This window comes from Carcharodon carcharias, chromosome 31 (assembly GCF_017639515.1).
Source record: "Carcharodon carcharias isolate sCarCar2 chromosome 31, sCarCar2.pri, whole genome shotgun sequence".
NCBI lineage: Eukaryota > Metazoa > Chordata > Chondrichthyes > Lamniformes > Lamnidae > Carcharodon > Carcharodon carcharias.
Genome location: NC_054497.1, coordinates 29569651 through 29591382, shown reverse-complemented (window position 1 = coordinate 29591382; position 21732 = coordinate 29569651).

The following is a 21732-nucleotide window of genomic DNA, read 5'->3' as shown; positions in this document are numbered from 1 at the left end:
TGCACCTTCCAGCTTAACTGTTCTCCTGGAGTTCCAACTTCCAGCCTTATTGTTCCAGGAGATCCACTATCCTGCTTCCAAGGGAGCCAGGAGATCCATCTTCCAGCCTCTGAGCATTCTAGGCGATCCAGCTTCCAGCTTCAAGAGGCAGCCTTGGCATCCAGAATCCAGTTTCCAAGTGCTCCAAGAGAACCACCTTCGAGCTTCAGAGTGCTCCTGGAGATCAAACTTCCAGCTTCAGAGTGCTCCAGTAGATCCATCTTCCAGCTTCTGAGTGCTCCTGGAGATCAAACTTCCAGCTTCAGAGTGCTCCAGTAGATCCATCTTCCAGCTTCAGAGTGCTCCTGGAGATCAAACTTCCAGCTTCTGTGTGCTCCAGACGATCCACCTTCCAACTTAAGAGTGCTCCAGGAGATCCAACTTCCAGCTTCAGGGTGCAGCCTGGAGATCCATATTCCTCCTTCAGAGTGCTCCTGGAGATCCATATTCCTCCTTCAGAGTGCTCCTGGAGATCCATCTTCCAGCTTTATTGCTCCAGGACATTCACTATCCAGCTTCCAAGGGAGCCAGGAGATCCATCTACGAGATTCTGTGCGTTCTAGGAGATCCAGCTTCCAGCTTCAGGATGCAGCCTGGACATCCAGTATCCCGCTTCTGAGTGCTCCAGGAGATCCACCTTCCAGGTTCAGTGTGCTCCAGGAGATCCTTCGTCCAGCTTCAGAGTGCTCCTGGAGATCCAACTTACAGCTTCAGAATGCTCCAGATAGATCCATCCTCCAGCTTCAGAGTGCTCCAGGACATCTACCTTTAGGCTTCAGAGTACTCCTGGATATCCATCTTCCAGCTTTATTGCTCCAGGACATCCACTATCCAACTTCCAAGGGAGCCAGAAGATCCATCTTCCAGCCTCTGAGCGTTCTAGGAAATCCTGCTTCCAGCTTCAGGAGGCAGCCTTGACATCCAGAATCCAGCTTCCAAGTGCTCAAGGAGATCCATTATCCTGCTTCAGGGTGCTCCAGCACATCAATCTGCCAGCTTTGGAGAGCTCCAGGAGATCCACCTTCCAGCTTCGGAGTGCTCCTGAAAATCCATCTTCCAGTTTCAGAATGATTCACGGGATCCAGCTTGAGAGTGCTCAAGGAGATCTATCTTCCAGATTCAGAGTGCACCACAAAATCAACCTTCCAGCTTCAGAGGGCTCCAGGAGATCCACCTTCCAGCGTCAGATTACTCCAGGACGTCTACCTTCCAGCTTCAGAGTGCTCCTGGAGATCCATCTTCCAGCAGCACAGTGCTACAAGTGATCCATTTTCCAGATTCAGAGTGCTCCAGGAGATCCACCTTTCAACTTCAGAGTGCAGCCTGGAAATCCATCTTCCAGTTTCAGAGTGCTTTTCGGGATCCATATTCCAGCTTGAGAGTGCTCAAGGAGATCAACCTTCCAGGTTCAGTGTGCTCCAGGAGATCCAATTTCCAGTTTCAGGATGCAGGCTGGAGATCCATCTTCCAGCTTCAGAGTGCTCCAGCAGATCTAACTTCCAGCTTAATAGTGCTCCAGGAGATCTACCTTCCAGGTTCAGAGTGCTCAGGATATCCACCAACAAGCTTCAGAGTGCTCCTGGAGATCCATCGTGCAGCTTTAGGGTGCTCCAGGAGATCCAACTTCCAGCTTAATAGTGCTCCAGGAGATCTACCTTCCAGTTTTAGAGCGCTCAAGGAGATCCACCTTCAAGCTTCAGAGTGCTCCTGGAGATCCATCTTCCTGCTTCATGGTGCCCCAAAAGATCCATCTTCCAGATTCAGAGTGATCCAGGAGTTCCGCCTTCCAGCTTCGGAGTGCTCCTGAAAATCCATCTTCCAGTTTCAGAATGTTTCACGGGATCCATCTTCCAGCTTGAGAGTGCTCAAGGAGATCTATTTTCCAGATTCAGAGTGCACCGCGAAATCAACCTTCCAGCTTCAGAGGGCTCCAGATGATACACCTTCCAGCATCAGAGTGCTCCAGGACATCTACCTTCCAGTTTCAAGGTGCTCCTGGAGATCCATCTTCCAGCTGCACAGTGCTCCAAGTGATCCATTTTCCAGATTCAGTGTGCTCCAGGAGATCTACCTTTCAACTTCAGAATGCAGCCTGGAAATCCATCTTCCAGTTTCAGAGTGCTTTTCAGGATCCATATTCCAGCTTGAGAGTGCTCAAGGAGATCAAACTTCCAGGTTCAGTGTGCTCCAGGAGATCCAATTTCCAGCTTCAGGGTGCAGACTGGATATCCATGTTACAGTTTCAGTGTGCTCCAAACGATGCACCTTCCAGCTTAACCGTTCTCCTGGAGTTCCAACTTCCAGCCTTATTGTTCCAGGAGATCCACTATCCTGCTTCCAGGTGCTCCAAGAGATCCATCTTCCAGCTTCAGGGTGCTCCTGGAGATCCAACTTCCAGCTTCAGGTTGCTCCTGGAGATCTAGCTTACAGCTTCAAAGTGCTCCAGGAGAACCACCTACCAGCTTCAGTGTGCTCCTGGAGATCCATCTTCCACCTTCTCAGTGCTCCAGGAGATCCACCTTCCAGCTTCAGAGTGCTCCTGGAGATCAAACTTCCAGCTTCAGAGTGCTCCAGTAGATCCATCTTCCAGCTTCAGAGTGCTCCTGGAGATCAAACTTCCAGCTTCTGCGTGCTCCAGACGATCCACCTTCCAACTTGAGTGCTCCAGGAGATCCAACTTCCAGCTTCAGGGTGCAGCCTGGAGATCCATATTCCTCCTTCAGAGTGCTCCTGGAGATCCATCTTCCAGCTTTATTGCTCCAGGACATCCACTATCCAGCTTCTAAGGGAGCCAGGAGATCCATCTACGAGATTCTGTGCGTTCTAGGAGATCCAGCTTCCAGCTTCAGGATGAAGCCTGGACATCCAGTATCCAGCTTCAGAGTGCTCCAGGAGATCCACCTTCCAGGTTCAGTGTGCTCCAGGAGATCCATCGTCCAGCTTCAGAGTGCTCCAGAAGATCCATCCTCCAGCTTCAGAGTGCTCCAGGAGATACATCCTCCAGCTTCAGAGTGCTCCAGGACATCTACCTTTAGGCTTCAGAGTACTCCTGGATATCCATCTTCCAGCTTTATTGCTCCAGGACATCCACTATCCAGCTTCCAAGGGAGCCAGGAGATCCATCTTCCAGCCTCTGAGCGTTCTAGGAAATCCTGCTTCCAGCTTCAGGAGGCAGCCTTGACATCCAGAATCCAGCTTCCAAGTGCTCAAGGAGATCCATCATCCTGCTTCATGGTGCTCCAGCACATCAATCTGCCAGCTTTGGAGAGCTCCAGGAGATCCACCTTCCAGCTTCGGAGTGCTCCTGAAAATCCATCTTCCAGTTTCAGAATGATTCACGGGATCCATCTTCCAGCTTGAGACTGCTCAAGGAGATCTATCTTCCAGATTCAGAGTGCACCACAAAATCAACCTTCCAGCTTCAGAGGGCTCCAGGAGATCCACCTTCCAGCTGCAGATTACTCCAGGACATCTACATTCCAGCTTCAAGGTGCTCCTGGAGATCCATCTTCCAGCTGCACAGTGCTCCAAGTGATCCATTTTCCAGATTCAGAGTGCTCCAGGAGATCCACCTTTCAACTTCAGAGTGCAGCCTGGAAACCCATCTTCCAGTTTCAGAGTGCTTTTCGGGATCCATATTCCAGCTTGAAAGTGCTCAAGGAGATCAACCATCCAGGTTCATTGTGCTCCAGGAGATCCAATTTCCAGTTTCAGGGTGCAGGCTGGAGATCCATCTTCCAGCTTCAGAGTGCTCCAGCAGATCTAACTTCAAGCTTAATAGTGCTCCAGGAGATCTACCTTCCAGGTTCAGAGTGCTCAAGGATATCCACCAACAAGCTTCAGAGTGCTCCAGGAGATCCATCGTGCAGCTTTAGGGTGCTCCAGGAGATTCACCTTCCAGCTTAATAGTGTTCCAGGAGATCTACCTTCCAGTTTTAGAGTGCTCAAGGAGATCCACCTTCAAGCTTCAGAGTGCTCCTGGAGATCCATCTTCCTGCTTCATGGTGCCCCAAAAGATCCATCTTCCAGATTCAGAGTGATCCAGGAGTTCCGCCTTCCAGCTTCGGAATGCTCCTGAAAATCCATCTTCCAGTTTCAGAATGTTTCACGGGATCCATCTTCCAGCTTGAGAGTGCTCAAGGAGATCTATTTTCCAGATTCAGAGTGCACCACGAAATCAACCTTCCAGCTTCCGAGGGCTCCAGATGATACACCTTCCAGCATCAGAGTGCTCCAGGACATCTACCTTCCAGCTTCAAGGTGCTCCTGGAGATCCATCTTCCAGCTGCACAGTGCTCCAAGTGATCCATTTTCCAGATTCAGTGTGCTCCAGGAGATCTACCTTTCAACTTCAGAATGCAGCCTGGAAATCCATCTTCCAGTTTCAGAGTGCTTTTCAGGATCCATATTCCAGCTTGAGAGTGCTCAAGGAGATCAAACTTCCAGGTTCAGTGTGCTCCAGGAGATCCAATTTCCAGCTTCAGGGTGCAGACTGGATATCCATGTTACAGTTTCAGTGTGCTCCAAACGATGCACCTTCCAGCTTAACCGTTCTCCTGGAGTTCCAACTTCCAGCCTTATTGTTCCAGGAGATCCACTATCCTGCTTCCAGGTGCTCCAAGAGATCCATCTTCCAGCTTCAGGGTGCTCCTGGAGATCCAACTTCCAGCTTCAGGTTGCTCCTGGAGATCTAGCTTACAGCTTCAAAGTGCTCCAGGAGAACCACCTACCAGCTTCAGTGTGCTCCTGGAGATCCATCTTCCACCTTCTCAGTGCTCCAGGAGATCCACCTTCCAGCTTCAGAGTGCTCCTGGAGATCAAACTTCTAGCTTCAGAGTGCTCCAGTAGATCCATCTTCCAGCTTCAGAGTGCTCCTGGAGATCGAACTTCCAGCTTCTGCGTGCTCCAGACGATCCACCTTCCAACTTGAGTGCTCCAGGAGATCCAACTTCCAGCTTCAGGGTGCAGCCTGGAGATCCATATTCCTCCTTCAGAGTGCTCCTGGAGATCCATCTTCCAGCTTTATTGCTCCAGGACATCCACTATCCAGCTTCTAAGGGAGCCAGGAGATCCATCTACGAGATTCTGTGCGTTCTAGGAGATCCAGCTTCCAGCTTCAGGATACAGCCTGGACATCCAGTATCCAGCTTCTGAGTGCTCCAGGAGATCCACCTTCCAGGTTCAGTGTGCTCCAGGAGATCCATCGTCCAGCTTCAGAGTGCTCCAGAAGATCCATCGTCCAGCTTCAGAGTGCTCCAGGAGATCCATCGTCCAGCTTCAGAATGCTCCTGGAGATCCAACTTACAGCTTCAGAATGCTCCAGGTAGATCCATCCTCCAGCTTCAGAGTGCTCCAGGACATCTAACTTTAGGCTTCAGAGAACTCCTGGATATCCATCTTCCAGCTTTATTGCTCCAGGACATCCACTATCCAGCTTCCAAGGGAGCCAGGAGATCCATCTTCCAGCCTCTGAGCGTTCTAGGAAATCCTGCTTCCAGCTTCAGGAGACAGCCTTGACATCCAGAATCCAGCTTCCAAGTGCTCAAGGAGATCCATCATCCTGCTTCAGGGTGCTCCAGCACATCAATCTGCCAGCTTTGGAGAGCTCCAGGAGATCCACCTTCCAGCTTCGGAGTGCTCCTGAAAATCCATCTTCCAGTTTCAGAATGATTCACGGGATCCATCTTCCAGCTTGAGCGTGCTCAAGGAGATCTATCATCCAGATTCAGAGTGCACCACAAAATCAACCTTCCAGCTTCAGAGGGCTCCAGGAGATCCACCTTCCAGCTTCAGATTACTCCAGGACATCTACCTTCCAGCTTCAAGGTGCTCCTGGAGATCCATCTTCCAGCTGCACAGTGCTCCAAGTGATCCATTTTCCAGATTCAGAGTGCTCCAGGAGATCCACCTTTCAACTTCAGAGTGCAGCCTGGAAATCCATCTTCCAGTTTCAGAGTGCTTTTCGGGATCCATATTCCAGCTTGAGAGTGCTCAAGGAGATCAACCTTCCAGGTTCATTGTGCTCCAGGAGATCCAATTTCCAGTTTCAGGGTGCAGGCTGGAGATCCATCTTCCAGCTTCAGAGTGCTCCAGCAGATCTAACTTCAAGCTTAATAGTGCTCCAGGAGATCTACCTTCCAGGTTCAGAGTGCTCAAAGATATCCACCAACAAGCTTCAGAGTGCTCCAGGAGATCCATCGTGCAGCTTTAGGGTGCTCCAGGAGATCCACCTTCCAGCTTAATATTATTCCAGGAGATCTATCTTCCAGTTTTAGAGTGCTCAAGGAGATCCACCTTCCAGCTTCAGAGTGCTCCTGGACATCCATCTTCCTTCTTCGTGGTGCTCCAAAAGATCCATCTTCCAGATTCAGAGTGGTCCAGGACATCCACCTTCCAGCTTCAGAGTGCTCCTGGAGATCCATCTTCCTGCTTCATGGTGCTCCAAAAGATCCATCTTCCAGATTCAGAGTGATCCAGGAGATCCACCTTCCAGCTTCGGAGTGCTCCTGAAAATCCATCTTCCAGTTTCAGAATGTTTCACGAGATCCATCTTCCAGCTTGAGAGTGCTCAAGGAGATCTATTTTCCAGATTCAGAGTGCACCACAAAATCAACCTTCCAGCTTCAGAGGGCTCCAGATGATACACTTTCCAGCATCAGAGTGCTCCAGGAGATCCACCTTCCAGCTTCAGATTACTCCAGGACATCTACCTTCCAGCTTCAAGGTGCTCCTGGAGATCCATCTTCCAGCTGCACAGTTCTCCAAGTGATCCATTTTCCAGATTCAGAGTGCTCCAGAAGATCTACCTTTCAACTTCAGAGTGCAGCATGGAAATCCATCTTCCAGTTTCAGAGTGCTTTTCGGGATCCATATTCCAGCTTGAGAGTGCTCAAGGAGATCAACCTTCCAGGTTCAGTGTGCTCCAGGAGATCCAATTTCCAGTTTCAGGGTGCAGGCTGGAGATCCATCTTCCAGCTTCAGAGTGCTCCAGCAGATCTAACTTCCAGCTTAATAGTGCTCCAGGAGATCTACCTTCCAGGTTCAGAGTGCTCAGGATATCCGCCAACAAGCTTCAGTGTGCTCCAGGAGATCCATCGTGCAGCTTTAGGGTGCTCCAGGAGATCCAACTTCCAGCTTAATAGTGCTCCAGGAGATCTACCTTCCAGTTTTAGAGCGCTCAAGGAGATCCAACTTCAAGCTTCAGAGTGCTCCTGGAGATCCATCTTCCTGCTTCATGGTGCTCCAAAAGATCCATCTTCCAGATTCAGAGTGATCCAGGTGTTCCGCCTTCCAGCTTCGGAGTGCTCCTGAAAATCCATCTTCCAGTTTCAGAATGTTTCACGGGATCCATCTTCCAGCTTGAGAGTGCTCAAGGAGATCTATTTTCCAGATTCAGAGTGCACAACGAAATCAACCTTGCAGCTTCCGAGGGCTCCAGATGATACACCTTCCAGCATCAGAGTGCTCCAGGAGATCCACCTTCCAGCTTCAGATTACTCCAGGACATCTACCTTCCAGCTTCAAGGTGCTCCTGGAGATCCATCTTCCAGCTGCACAGTGCTCCAAGTGATCCATTTTCCAGATTCAGAGTGCTCCAGGAGATCTACCTTTCAACTTCAGAGTGCAGCATGGAAATCCATCTTCCAGTTTCAGAGTGCTTTTCGGGATTAATATTCCAGCTTGAGAGTGCACAAGGAGATCAACCTTCCAGGTTCAGTGTGCTCCAGGAGATCCAATTTCCAGTTTCAGGGTGCAGGCTGGAAATCCATCTTCCAGCTTCAGAGTGCTCCAGCAGATCTAACTTCCAGCTTAATAGTGCTCCAGGAGATCCACATTCCAGGTTCAGAGTGCTCAAGGATATCCACCAACAAGCTTCAGTGTGCTCCAGGAGATCGATCGTGCAGCTTTAGGGTGCACCAGGAGATCCAACTTCCAGCTTGGTAGTGCTCCAGGAGATCTACCTTCCAGTTTTAGAGCGCTCAAGGAGATCCAACTTCAAGCTTCAGAGTGCTCCTGGAGATCCATCTTCCTGCTTCATGGTGCTCCAAAAGATCCATCTAACAGATTCAGAGTGATCCAGGAGTTCCGCCTTCCAGCTTCAGAGTGCTCCTGAAAATCCATCTTCCAGTTTCAGAATGTTTCACGGGATCCATCTTCCAGCTTGAGAGTGCTCAAGGAGATCTATTTTCCAGATTCAGAGTGCACCACGAAATCAACCTTCCAGCTTCCTAGGGCTCCAGATGATACACTTTCCAGCATCAGAGTGCTCCAGGAGATCCAACTTCCAGCTTCAGATTACTCCAGGACATCTACCTTCCAGCTTCAAGGTGCTCCTGGAGATCCATCTTCCAGCTGCACAGTGCTCCAAGTGATCCATTTTCCAGATTCAGAGTGCTCCAGGAGATCTACCTTTCAAGTTCAGAGTGCAGCCTGGAAATCCATCTTCCAGTTTCAGAGTGCTTTTCAGGATCCATATTCCAGCTTGAGAGTGCTCAAGGAGATCAGACTTCCAGGTTCAGTGTGCTCCAGGAGATCCAATTTCCAGCTTCAGGGTGCAGACTGGAGATCCATGTTACAGCTTCAGAGTGCTCCAAACGATGCACCTTCCAGCTTAACCGTTCTCCTGGAGTTCCAACTTCCAGCCTTATTGTTCCAGGAGATCCACTATCCTGCTTCCATGGGAGCCAGGAGATCCATCTTCCAGCCTCTGAGCATTCTAGGCGATCCAGCTTCCAGCTTCAAGAGGCAGCCTTGGCATCCAGAATCCAGCTTCCAAGTGCTCCAACAGATCCATCTTCCAGCTTCAGGGTGCTCCTGGAGATCCAACTTCCAGCTTCAGGGTGCTCCAGGAGATCCATCTTCCAGCTTCAGAGTGCTCCAGAAGAACGACCTACCAGCTTCAGTGTGCTCCTGGAGATCCAGCTTCCAGATTCTCAGTGCTCCAGGAGATCCACCTTCCAGCTTCAGAGTGCTCCTGAAGATCAAACTTCCAGCTTCAGAGTGCTCCGGTAGATCCATCTTCCAGCTTCAGAGTGCGCCTGGAGATCAAACTTCCAGCTTCCGTGTGCTCCAGACGATCCACCTTCCAACTTAAGAGTGCTCCAGCAGATCCAACTTCCAGCTTCAGGGTGCAGCCTGGAGATCGATATTCCTCCTTCAGAGTGCTCCTCGAGATCCATATTCCTCCTTCAGAGTGCTCCTGGAGATCCATCTTCCAGCTTTATTGCTCCAGGACATCCACTATCCAGCTTCCAAGGGAGCCAGGAGATCCATCTACGAGATTCTGTGCGTTCTAGGAGATCCAGCTTCCAGCTTCAGGATGCAGCCTGGACATCTGGTATCCAGCTTCTGAGTGCTCCAGGAGATCCAACTTACAGCTTCAGAATGCTCCAGGTAGATCCATCCTCCAGCTTCAGAGTGCTCCAGGACATCTACCTTTAGGCTTCAGAGAACTCCTGGATATCCATCTTCCAGCTTTATTGCTCCAGGACATCCACTATCCAGCTTCCAAGGGAGCCAGTAGATCCATCTTCCAGCCTCTGTGCGTTCTAGGAAATCGTGCTTCCAGCTTCAGGAGGCAGCCTTGACATCCAGAATCCAGCTTCCAAGTGCTCAGGTAGATCCATCATCCTGCTTCAGGGTGCTCCAGCACATCAATCTGCCATCTTTGGAGAGCTCCAGGAGATCCACCTTCCAGCTTCGGAGTGCTCCTGAAAATCCATCTTCCAATTTCAGAATGATTCACGGGATCCATCTTCCAGCTTGAGAGTGCTCAAGGAGATCTATCTTCCAGATGCAGAGTGCACCACAAAATCAACCTTCCAGCTTCAGAGTGCTCTAGGACATCTACCTTCCAGCTTCAGCCTGCTCCTGGAGATCCATCTTCCAGCTGCACAGAGCTCCAAGTGATCCATTTTCCAGATTCAGAGTGCTCCAGGAGATCTAGCTTGCAACTTCAGAGTGCAGCATGGAAATCCATCTTCCAGTTTCATAGTGCTTTTCGGGATCCGTATTCCAGCTTGAGAGTGCTCAAGGAGATCAGCCTTCCAGGTTCAGTGTGCTCCAGGAGATCCAATTTCCAGTTTCAGGGTGCAGGCTGGAGATCCATCTTCCAGCTTCAGAGTGCTCCAGCAGATCAAACTTCCAGCTTAATAGTGCTCCAGGAGATCTACCTTCCAGGTTCAGAGTGCTCAAGGATATCCACCAACAAGCTTCAGAGTGCTCCAGGAGATCCATCGTGCAGCTTTAGGGTGCTCCAGGAGATCCAACTTCCAGCTTAATAGTGCTCCAGGAGATCTACCTTCCAGGTTTAGAGCGCTCAGGGAGATCCACGTTCAAGCTTCAGAGTGCTCCTGGAGATCCATCTTCCTGCTTCATGGTGCTCCAAAAGATCCATCTTCCAGATTCAGAGTGATCCAGGAGTTCCGCCTTCCAGCTTCGGAGTGCTCCTGAAAATCCATCTTCCAGTTTCAGAATGTTTCACGGGATCCATCTTCCAGATTGAGAGTGCTCAAGGAGATCTATTTTCCAGATTCAGAGTGCACCACGAAATCAACCTTCCAGCTTCCGAGGGCTCCAGATGATACACCTTCCAGCATCAGAGTGCTCCAGATGATACACCTTCCAGCTTCAAGGTGCTCCTGGAGATCCATCTTCCAGCTGCACAGTGCTCCAAGTGATCCATTTTCCAGATTCAGAGTGCTCCAGGAGATCTACCTTTCAACTTCAGAATGCAGCCTGGAAATCCATCTTCCAGTTTCAGAGTGCTTTTAAGGATCCATATTCCAGCTTGAGAGTGCTCAAGGAGATCAAACTTCCAGGTTCAGTGTGCTCCAGGAGATCCAATTTCCAGCTTCAGGGTGCAGACTGGAGATCCATGTTACAGTTTCAGTCTGCTCCAAACGATGCACCTTCCAGCTTAACCGTTCTCCTGGAGTTCCAACTTCCAGCCTTATTGTTCCAGGAGATCCACTATCCTGCTTCCAAGTGCTCCAAGAGATCCATCTTCCAGCTTCAGGGTGCTCCTGGAGATCCAACTTCCAGCTTCAGGTTGCTCCTGGAGATCTAGCTTACAGCTTCAAAGTGCTCCAGGAGAACCACCTACCAGCTTCAGTGTGCTCCTGGAGATCCATCTTCAACCTTCTCAGTGCTCCAGGAGATCAACCTTCCAGCTTCAGAGTGCTCCTGGAGATCAAACTTCCAGCTTCAGAGTGCTCCAGTAGATCCATCTTCCAGCTTCAGAGTGCTCCTGGAGATCAAACTTCCAGCTTCTGCGTGCTCCAGACGATCCACCTTCCAACTTGAGTGCTCCAGGAGATCCAACTTCCAGCTTCAGGGTGCAGCCTGGAGATCCATATTCCTCCTTCAGAGTGCTCCTGGAGATCCATCTTCCAGCTTTATTGCTCCAGGACATCCACTATCCAGCTTCCAAGGGAGCCAGGAGATCCATCTACGAGATTCTGTGCGTTCTAGGAGATCCAGCTTCCAGCTTCAGGATGCAGCCTGGACATGCAGTATCCAGCTTCTGAGTGCTCCAGGAGATCCACCTTCCAGGTTCAGTGTGCTCCAGGAGATCCATCGTCCAGCTTCAGAGTGCTCCAGAAGATCCAATTTCCAGCTTCAGAGTGCAGACTGGAGATCCATGTTACAGCTTCAGTGTGCTCCAAACGATGCACCTTCCAGCTTAACTGTTCTCCTGGAGTTCCGACTTCCAGCCTTATTGTTCCAGGAGATCCACTATCCTACTTCCAAGGGAGCCAGGAGATCCATCTTCCAGCCTCTGAGCATTCTAGGCGATCCAGCTTCCAGCTTCAAGAGGCAGCCTTGGCATCCAGAATCCAGTTTCCAAGTGCTCCAAGAGAACCACCTTCGAGCTTCAGAGTGCTCCTGGAGATCAAACTTCCAGCTTCAGAGTGCTCCAATAGATCCATCTTCCAGCTTCTGAGTGCTCCTGGAGATCAAACTTCCAGCTTCAGAGTGCTCCAGTAGATCCATCTTCCAGCTTCAGAGTGCTCCTGGAGATCAAACTTCCAGCTTCTGTGTGCTCCAGACGATCCACCTTCCAACTTAAGAGTGCTCCAGGAGATCCAACTTCCAGCTTCAGGGTGCAGCCTGGAGATCCATATTCCTCCTTCAGAGTGCTCCTGGAGATCCATATTCCTCCTTCAGAGTGCTCCTGGAGATCCATCTTCCAGCTTTATTGCTCCAGGACATTCACTATCCAGCTTCCAAGGGAGCCAGGAGATCCATCTACGAGATTCTGTGCGTTCTAGGAGATCCAGCTTCCAGCTTCAGGATGCAGCCTGGACATCCAGTATCCAGCTTCTGAGTGCTCCAGGAGATCCACCTTCCAGGTTCAGTGTGCTCCAGGAGATCCATCGTCCAGCTTCAGAGTGCTCCTGGAGATCCAACTTACAGCTTCAGAATGCTCCAGATAGATCCATCCTCCAGCTTCAGAGTGCTCCAGGACATCTACCTTTAGGCTTCAGAGTACTCCTGGATATCCATCTTCCAGCTTTATTGCTCCAGGACATCCACTATCCAGCTTCCAAGGGAGCCAGGAGATCCATCTTCCAGCCTCTGAGCGTTCTAGGAAATCCTGCTTCCAGCTTCAGGAGGCAGCCTTGACATCCAGAATCCAGCTTCCAAGTGCTCAAGGAGATCCATCATCCTGCTTCAGGGTGCTCCAGCACATCAATCTGCCAGCTTTGGAGAGCTCCAGGAGATCCACCTTCCAGCTTCGGAGTGCTCCTGAAAATCCATCTTCCAGTTTCAGAATGATTCACGGGATCCATCTTCCAGCTTGAGAGTGCTCAAGGAGATCTATCTTCCAGATTCAGAGTGCACCACAAAATCAACCTTCCAGCTTCAGAGGGCTCCAGGAGATCCACCTTCCAGCTTCAGATTACTCCAGGACATCTACCTTCCAGCTTCAAGGTGCTCCTCGAGATCCATCTTCCAGCTGCACAGTGCTCCAAGTGATCCATTTTCCAGATTCAGAGTGCTCCAGGAGATCCACCTTTCAACTTCAGAGTGCAGCCTGGAAATCCATCTTCCAGTTTCAGAGTGCTTTTCGGGATCCATATTCCAGCTTGAGAGTGCTCAAGGAGATCAACCTTCCAGGTTCAGTGTGCTCCAGGAGATCCAATTTCCAGTTTCAGGATGCAGGCTGGAGATCCATCTTCCAGCTTCAGAGTGCTCCAGCAGATCTAACTTCCAGCTTAATAGTGCTCCAGGAGATCTACCTTCCAGGTTCAGAGTGCTCAGGATATCCACCAACAAGCTTCAGAGTGCTCCAGGAGATCCATCGTGCAGCTTTAGGGTGCTCCAGGAGATCCAACTTCCAGCTTAATAGTGCTCCAGGAGATCTACCTTCCAGTTTTAGAGCGCTCAAGGAGATCCACCTTCAAGCTTCAGAGTGCTCCTGGAGATCCATCTTCCTGCTTCATGGTGCCCCAAAAGATCCATCTTCCAGATTCAGAGTGATCCAGGAGTTCCGCCTTCCAGCTTCGGAGTGCTCCTGAAAATCCATCTTCCAGTTTCAGAATGTTTCACGGGATCCATCTTCCAGCTTGAGAGTGCTCAAGGAGATCTATTTTCCAGATTCAGAGTGCACCACGAAATCAACCTTCCAGCTTCCGAGGGCTCCAGATGATACACCTTCCAGCATCAGAGTGCTCCAGGACATCTACCTTCCAGCTTCAAGGTGCTCCTGGAGATCCATCTTCCAGCTGCACAGTGCTCCAAGTGATCCATTTTCCAGATTCAGAGTGCTCCAGGAGATCCACCTTTCAACTTCAGAGTGCAGCCTGGAAATCCATCTTCCAGTTTCAGAGTGCTTTTCAGGATCCATATTCCAGCTTGAGAGTGCTCAATGAGATCAAACTTCCAGGTTCAGTGTGCTCCAGGAGATCCAATTTCCAGCTTCAGGGTGCAGACTGGATATCCATGTTACAGTTTCAGTGTGCTCCAAACGATGCACCTTCCAGCTTAACCGTTCTCCTGGAGTTCCAACTTCCAGCCTTATTGTTCCAGGAGATCCACTATCCTGCTTCCAAGTGCTCCAAGAGATCCATCTTCCAGCTTCAGGGTGCTCCTGGAGATCCAACTTCCAGCTTCAGGTTGCTCCTGGAGATCTAGCTTACAGCTTCAAAGTGCTCCAGGAGAACCACCTACCAGCTTCAGTGTGCTCCTGGAGATCCATCTTCCACCTTCTCAGTGCTCCAGGAGATCCACCTTCCAGCTTCAGAGTGCTCCTGGAGATCAAACTTCCAGCTTCAGAGTGCTCCAGTAGATCCATCTTCCAGCTTCAGAGTGCTCCTGGAGATCAAACTTCCAGATTCTGCGTGCTCCAGACGATCCACCTTCCAACTTGAGTGCTCCAGGAGATCCAACTTCCAGCTTCAGGGTGCAGCCTGGAGATCCATATTCCTCCTTCAGAGTGCTCCTGGAGATCCATCTTCCAGCTTTATTGCTCCAGGACAACCACTATCCAGCTTCCAAGGGAGCCAGGAGATCCATCTACGAGATTCTGTGTGTTCTAGGAGATCCAGCTTCCAGCTTCAGGATGCAGCCTGGACATGCAGTATCCAGCTTCTGAGTGCTCCAGGAGATCCACCTTCCAGGTTCAGTGTGCTCCAGGAGATCCATCGTCCAGCTTCAGGGTGCTCCTGGAGATCCAACGTACAGCTTCAGAATGCTCCAGGTAGATCCATCCTCCAGCTTCAGAGTGCTCCAGGACATCTACCTTTAGGCTTCAGAGTACTCCTGGATATCCATCTCCCAGCTTTATTGCTCCAGGACATCCACTATCCAGCTTCCAAGGGAGCCAGGAGATCCATCTTCCAGCCTCTGAGCGTTCTAGGAAATCCTGCTTCCAGCTTCAGGAGGCAGCCTTGACATCCAGAATCCAGCTTCCAAGTGCTCAAGGAGATCCATCATCCTGCTTCAGTGTGCTCCAGCACATCAATCTGCCAGCTTTGGAGAGCTCCTGGAGATCCACCTTCCAGCTTCGGAGTGCTCCTGAAAATCCATCTTCCAGTTTCAGAATGATTCACGGGATCCATCTTCCAGCTTGAGAGTGCTCAAGGAGATCTATCTTCCAGATTCAGAGTGCACCACAAAATCAACCTTCCAGCTTCAGAGGGCTGCAGGAGATCCACCTTCCAGCTGCAGATTACTCCAGGACATCTACCTTCCAGCTTCAAGGTGCTCCTGGAGATCCATCTTCCAGCTGCACAGTGCTCCAAGTGATCCATTTTCCAGATTCAGAGTGCTCCAGGAGATCTACCTTTCAACTTCAGAGTGCAGCCTGGAAATCCATCTTCCAGTTTCAGAGTGCTTTTCGGGATCCATATTCCAGCTTGAGAGTGCTCAAGGAGATCAACCTTCCAGGTTCAGTGTGCTCCAGGAGATCCAATTTCCAGTTTCAGGGTGCAGGCTGGAGATCCATCTTCCAGCTTCAGAGTGCTCCAGCAGATCTAACTTCCAGCATAATAGTGCTCCAGGAGATCTACCTTCCAGGTTCAGAGTGCTCAGGATATCCACCAACAAGCTTCAGAGTGCTCCAGGAGATCCATCGTGCAGCTTTAGGGTGCTCCAGGAGATCCAACTTCCAGCTTAATAGTGCTCCAGGAGATCTACCTTCCAGTTTTAGAGCGCTCAAGGAGATCCACCTTCAAGCTTCAGAGTGCTCCTGGATATCCATCTTCCTGCTTCATGATGCTCCAAAAGATCCATCTTCCAGATTCAGAGTGATCCAGGAGTTCCGCCTTCCAGCTTCGGAGTGCTCCTGAAAATCCATCTTCCTGTTTCAGAATGTTTCACGGGATCCATCTTCCAGATTGAGAGTGCTCAAGGAGATCTATTTTCCAGATTCAGAGTGCACCACGAAATCAACCTTCCAGCTTCCGAGGGCTCCAGATGATATACCTTCCAGCATCAGAGTGCTCCAGGAGATCCACCTTCCAGCTTCACATTACTCCAGGACATCTACCTTCCAGCTTCAAGGTGCTCCTGGAGATCCATCTTCCAGCTGCACAGTGCTCCAAGTGATCCATTTTCCAGATTCAGAGTGCTCCAGGAGATCTACCTTTCAACTTCAGAATGCAGCCTGGAAATCCATCTTCCAGTTTCAGAGTGCTTTTCAATATCCATATTCCAGCTTGAGAGTGCTCAAGGAGATCAAACTTCCAGGTTCAGTGTGCTCCAGGAGATCCAATTTCCAGCTTCAGGGTGCAGACTGGAGATCCATGTTACAGTTTCAGTCTGCTCCAAACGATGCACCTTCCAGCTTAACCGTTCTCCTGGAGTTCCAACTTCCAGCCTTATTGTTCCAGGAGATCCACTATCCTGCTTCCAAGTGCTCCAAGAGATCCATCTTCCAGCTTCAGGGTGCTCCTGGAGATCCAACTTCCAGCTTCAGGTTGCTCCTGGAGATCTAGCTTACAGCTTCAAAGTGCTCCAGGAGAACCACCTACCAGCTTCAGTGTGCTCCTGGAGATCCATCTTCCACCTTCTCAGTGCTCCAGGAGATCCAACTTCCAGCTTCAGAGTGCTCCTGGAGATCAAACTTCCAGCTTCAGAGTGCTCCAGTAGATCCATCTTCCAGCTTCAGAGTGCTCCTGGAGATCAAACTTCCAGCTTCTGTGTGCTCCATACGATCCACCTTCCAACTTGAGTGCTCCAGGAGATCCAGCTTCCAGCTTCAGGGTGCAGCCTGGAGATCCATATTCCTCCTTCAGAGTGCTCCTGGAGATCCATCTTCCAGCTTTATTGCTCCAGGACATCCACTATCCAGCTTCCAAGGGAGCCAGGAGATCCATCTACGAGATTCTGTGCGTTCTAGGAGATCCAGCTTCCAGCTTCAGGATGCAGCCTGGACATCCAGTATCCCACTTCTGAGTGCTCCAGGAGATCCACCTTCCAGGTTCAGTATGCTCCAGGAGATCCATCGTCCAGCTTCAGAGTGCTCCTGGAGATCCAACTTACAGCTTCAGAATGCTCCAGGTAGATCCATCCTCCAGCTTCAGAGTGCTCCAGGACATCTACCTTTAGGCTTCAGAGTACTCCTGGATATCAATCTTCCAGCTTTATTGCTCCAGGACATCCACTATCCAGCTTCCAAAGGAGCCAGGAGATCCATCTTCCAGCCTCTGAGCGTTCTAGGAAATCCTGCTTCCAGCTTCAGGAGGCAGCCTTGACATCCAGAATCCAGCTTCCAAGTGCTCAAGGAGATCCATCATCCTGCTTCAGTGTGCTCCAGCACATCAATCTGCCAGCTTTGGAGAGCTCCTGGAGATCCACCTTCCAGCTTCGGAGTGCTCCTGAAAATCCATCTTCCAGTTTCAGAATGATTCACGGGATCCATCTTCCAGCTTGAGAGTGCTCAAGGAGATCTATCTTCCAGATTCAGAGTGCACCACGAAATCAACCTTCCAGCTTCAGAGGGCTCCAGGAGATCCACCTTCCAGCTGCAGATTACTCCAGGACATCTACCTTCCAGCTTCAAGGTGCTCCTGGAGATCCATCTTCCAGCTGCACAGTGCTCCAAGTGATCCATTTTCCAGATTCAGAGTGCTCCAGGAGATCTACCTTTCAACTTCAGAATGCAGCCTGGAAATCCATCTTCCAGTTTCAGAGTGCTTTTCAGGATCCATATTCCAGCTTGAGAGTGCTCAAGGAGATCAAACTTCCAGGTTCAGTGTGCTCCAGGAGATCCAATTTCCAGCTTCAGGGTGCAGACTGGAGATCCATGTTACAGTTTCAGTCTGCTCCAAACGATGCACCTTCCAGCTTAACCGTTCTCCTGGAGTTCCAACTTCCAGCCTTATTGTTCCAGGAGATCCACTATCCTGCTTCCAAGTGCTCCAAGAGATCCATCTTCCAGCTTCAGGGTGCTCCTGGAGATCCAACTTCCAGCTTCAGGTTGCTCCTGGAGATCTAGCTTACAGCTTCAAAGTGCACCAGGAGAACCACCTACCAGCTTCAGTGTGCTCCTGGAGATCCATCTTCCAGCTTCAGAGTGCTCCAGTAGATCCATCTTCCAGCTTCTGAGTGCTCCTGGAGATCAAACTTCCAGCTTCAGAGTGCTCCAGTAGATCCATCTTCCAGCTTCAGAGTGCTCCTGGAGATCAAACTTCCAGCTTCTGTGTGCTCCATACGATCCACCTTCCAACTTGAGTGCTCCTGGAGATCCATATTCCTCCTTCAGAGTGCTCCTGGAGATCCATCTTCCAGCTTTATTGCTCCAGGACATCCACTATCCAGCTTCCAAGGGAGCCAGGAGATCCATCTACGAGATTCTGTGCGTTCTAGGAGATCCAGCTTCCAGCTTCAGGATGCAGCCTGGACCTCCAGTATCCCGCTTACTGAGTGCTCCAGGATATCCACCTTCCAGGTTCAGTGTGCTCCAGGAGATCCATCGTCCAGCTTCAGAGTGCTCCTGGAGATCCAACTTACAGCTTCAGAATGCTCCAGGTAGATCCATCCTCCAGCTTCAGAGTGCTCCAGGACATCTACCTTTAGGCTTCAGAGTACTCCTGGATATCCATCTTCCAGCTTTATTGCTCCAGGACATCCACTATCCAACTTCCAAGGGAGCCAGGAGATCCATCTTCCAGCCTCTGAGCGTTCTAGGAAATCCTGCTTCCAGCTTCAGGCGGCAGCCTTGACATCCAGAATCCAGCTTCCAAGTGCTCAAGGAGATCCATCATCCTGCTTCAGGGTGCTCCAGCACATCAATCTGCCAGCTTTGGAGAGCTCCAGGAGATCCACCTTCCAGCTTCGGAGTGCTCCTGAAAATCCATCTTCCAGTTTCAGAATGATTCACCGTATCCATCTTCCAGCTTGAGAGTGCTCAAGGAGATCTATCTTCCAGATTCAGAGTGCACCACAAAATCAACCTTCCAGCTTCAGAGGGCTCCAGGAGATCCACCTTCCAGCTGCAGATTACTCCAGGACATCTACCTTCCAGCTTCAAGGTGCTCCTGGAGATCCATCTTCCAGCTGCACAGTGCTCCAAGTGATCCATTTTCCAGATTCAGAGTGCTCCAGGAGATCCACCTTTCAACTTCAGAGTGCAGCCTGGAAATCCATCTTCCAGTTTCAGAGTGCTTTTCGGGATCCATATTCCAGCTTGAGAGTGCTCAAGGAGATCAACCTTCCAGGTTCAGTGTGCTCCAGGAGAACCAATTTCCAGTTTCAGGATGCAGGCTGGAGATCCATCTTCCAGCTTCAGAGTGCTCCAGCAGATCTAACTTCCAGCTTAATAGTGCTCCAGGAGATCTACCTTCCAGGTTCAGAGTGCTCAGGATATCCACCAACAAGCTTCAGAGTGCTCCAGGAGATCCATCGTGCAGCTTTAGGGTGCTCCAGGAGATCCAACTTCAAGCTTAATAGTGCTCCAGGAGATCTACCTTCCAGTTTTAGAGAGCTCAAGGAGATCAACCTTCCAGGTTCAGTGTGCTCCAGGAGATCCAATTTCCAGTTTCAGGGTGCAGGCTGGAGATCCATCTTCCAGCTTCAGGGTGCTCCAACAGATCTAACTTCCAGCTTAATAGTGCTCCAGGAGATCTACCTTCCAGTTTTAGAGCGCTCAAGGAGATCCACCTTCAAGCTTCAGAGTGCTCCTTGAGATCCATCTTCCTGCTTCATGGTGCTCCAAAAGATCCATCTTCCAGATTCAGAGTGATCCAGGAGTTCCACCTTCCAGCTTCGGAGTGTTCCTGAAAATCCATCTTCCAGTTTCAGAATGTTTCACGGGATCCATCTTCCAGCTTGAGAGTGCTCAAGGAGATCTATTTTCCAGATTCAGAGTGCACCACGAAATCAACCTTCCAGCTTCCGAGGGCTCCAGATGATACACTTTCCAGCATCAGAGTGCTCCAGGAGATCCACCAACCAGCTTCAGATTACTCCAGGACATCTACCTTCCAGCTTCAAGGTGCTCCTGGAGATCCATCTTCCAGCTGCACAGTGCTCCAAGTGATCCATTTTCCAGATTCAGAGTGCTCCAGGAGATCTACCTTTCAACTTCAGAGTGAAGCCTGGAAATCCATCTTCCAGTTTCAGAGTGCTTTTCAGGATCCATATTCCAGCTTGAGAGTGCTCAAGGAGATCAAACTTCCAGGTTCAGTGTGCTCCAGGAGATCCCATTTCCAGCTTCAGGGTGCAGACAGGAGATTCATGTTACAGCTTCAGTGTGCTCCAAACGATGTACCTTCCAGCTTAACCGTTCTCCTGGAGTTCCAACTTCCAGCCTTTTTGTTCCAGGAGATCCACTATCCTGCTTCCAAGGGAGCCAGGAGATCCATCTTCCAGCCTCTGAGCATTCTAGGTTTTCCAGCTTCCAGCTTCAGGAGGCAGCCTTGGCATCCAGAATCCAGCTTCCAAGTGCTCCAAGAGATCCACCTACCAGCTTCAGTGTGCTCTTGGAGATCCATCTTCCACCTTCTCAGTGCTCCAGGAGATCCACCTTCCAGCTTCAGGGTGCTCCTGGAGATCTAGGTAACAGCTTCAAAGTGCCCCAGGAGAACCACCTACCAGCTTCAGTGTGCTCCTGGAGATCCAACTTCCACCTTCTCAGTGCTCCAGGAGATCCACCTTCCAGCTTCAGTGTGCTCCTGGAGATCCATCTTCCAGCTTCAGAGTGCTCCAGTAGATCCATCTTCCAGCTTCTGAGTGCTCCTGGAGAACAAACTTCCAGCCTCAGAGTGCTCCAGTAGATCCATCTTCCAGCTTCAGAGTGCTCCTGGAGATCAAACTTCCAGCTTCTGTGTGCTGCATACGATCCACCTTCCAACTTGAGTGCTCCTGGAGATCCATATTCCTCCTTCAGAGTGCTCCTGGAGATCCATCTTCCAGCTTTATTGCTCCAGGACATCCACTATCCAGCTTCCAAGGGAGCCAGGAGATCCATCTACGAGATTCTGTGCGTTCTAGGAGATCCAGCTTCCAGCTTCAGGATGCAGCCTGGACCTCCAGTATCCCGCTTACTGAGTGCTCCAGGATATCCACCTTCCAGGTTCAGTGTGCTCCAGGAGATCCATCGTCCAGCTTCAGAGTGCTCCTGGAGATCCAACTTACAGCCTTCAGAATGCTCCAGGTAGATCCATCCTCCAGCTTCAGAGTGCTCCAGGACATCTACCTTTAGGCTTCAGAGTACTCCTGGATATCCATCTTCCAGCTTTATTGCTCCAGGACATCCACTATCCAACTTCCAAGGGAGCCAGGAGATCCATCTTCCAGCCTCTGAGCGTTCTAGGAAATCCTGCTTCCAGCTTCAGGCGGCAGCCTTGACATCCAGAATCCAGCTTCCAAGTGCTCAAGGAGATCCATCATCCTGCTTCAGGGTGCTCCAGCACATCAATCTGCCAGCTTTGGAGAGCTCCAGGAGATCCACCTTCCAGCTTCGGAGTGCTCCTGAAAATCCATCTTCCAGTTTCAGAATGATTCACCGTATCCATCTTCCAGCTTGAGAGTGCTCAAGGAGATCTATCTTCCAGATTCAGAGTGCACCACAAAATCAACCTTCCAGCTTCAGAGGGCTCCAGGAGATCCACCTTCCAGCTGCAGATTACTCCAGGACATCTACCTTCCAGCTTCAAGGTGCTCCTGGAGATCCATCTTCCAGCTGCACAGTGCTCCAAGTGATCCATTTTCCAGATTCAGAGTGCTCCAGGAGATCCACCTTTC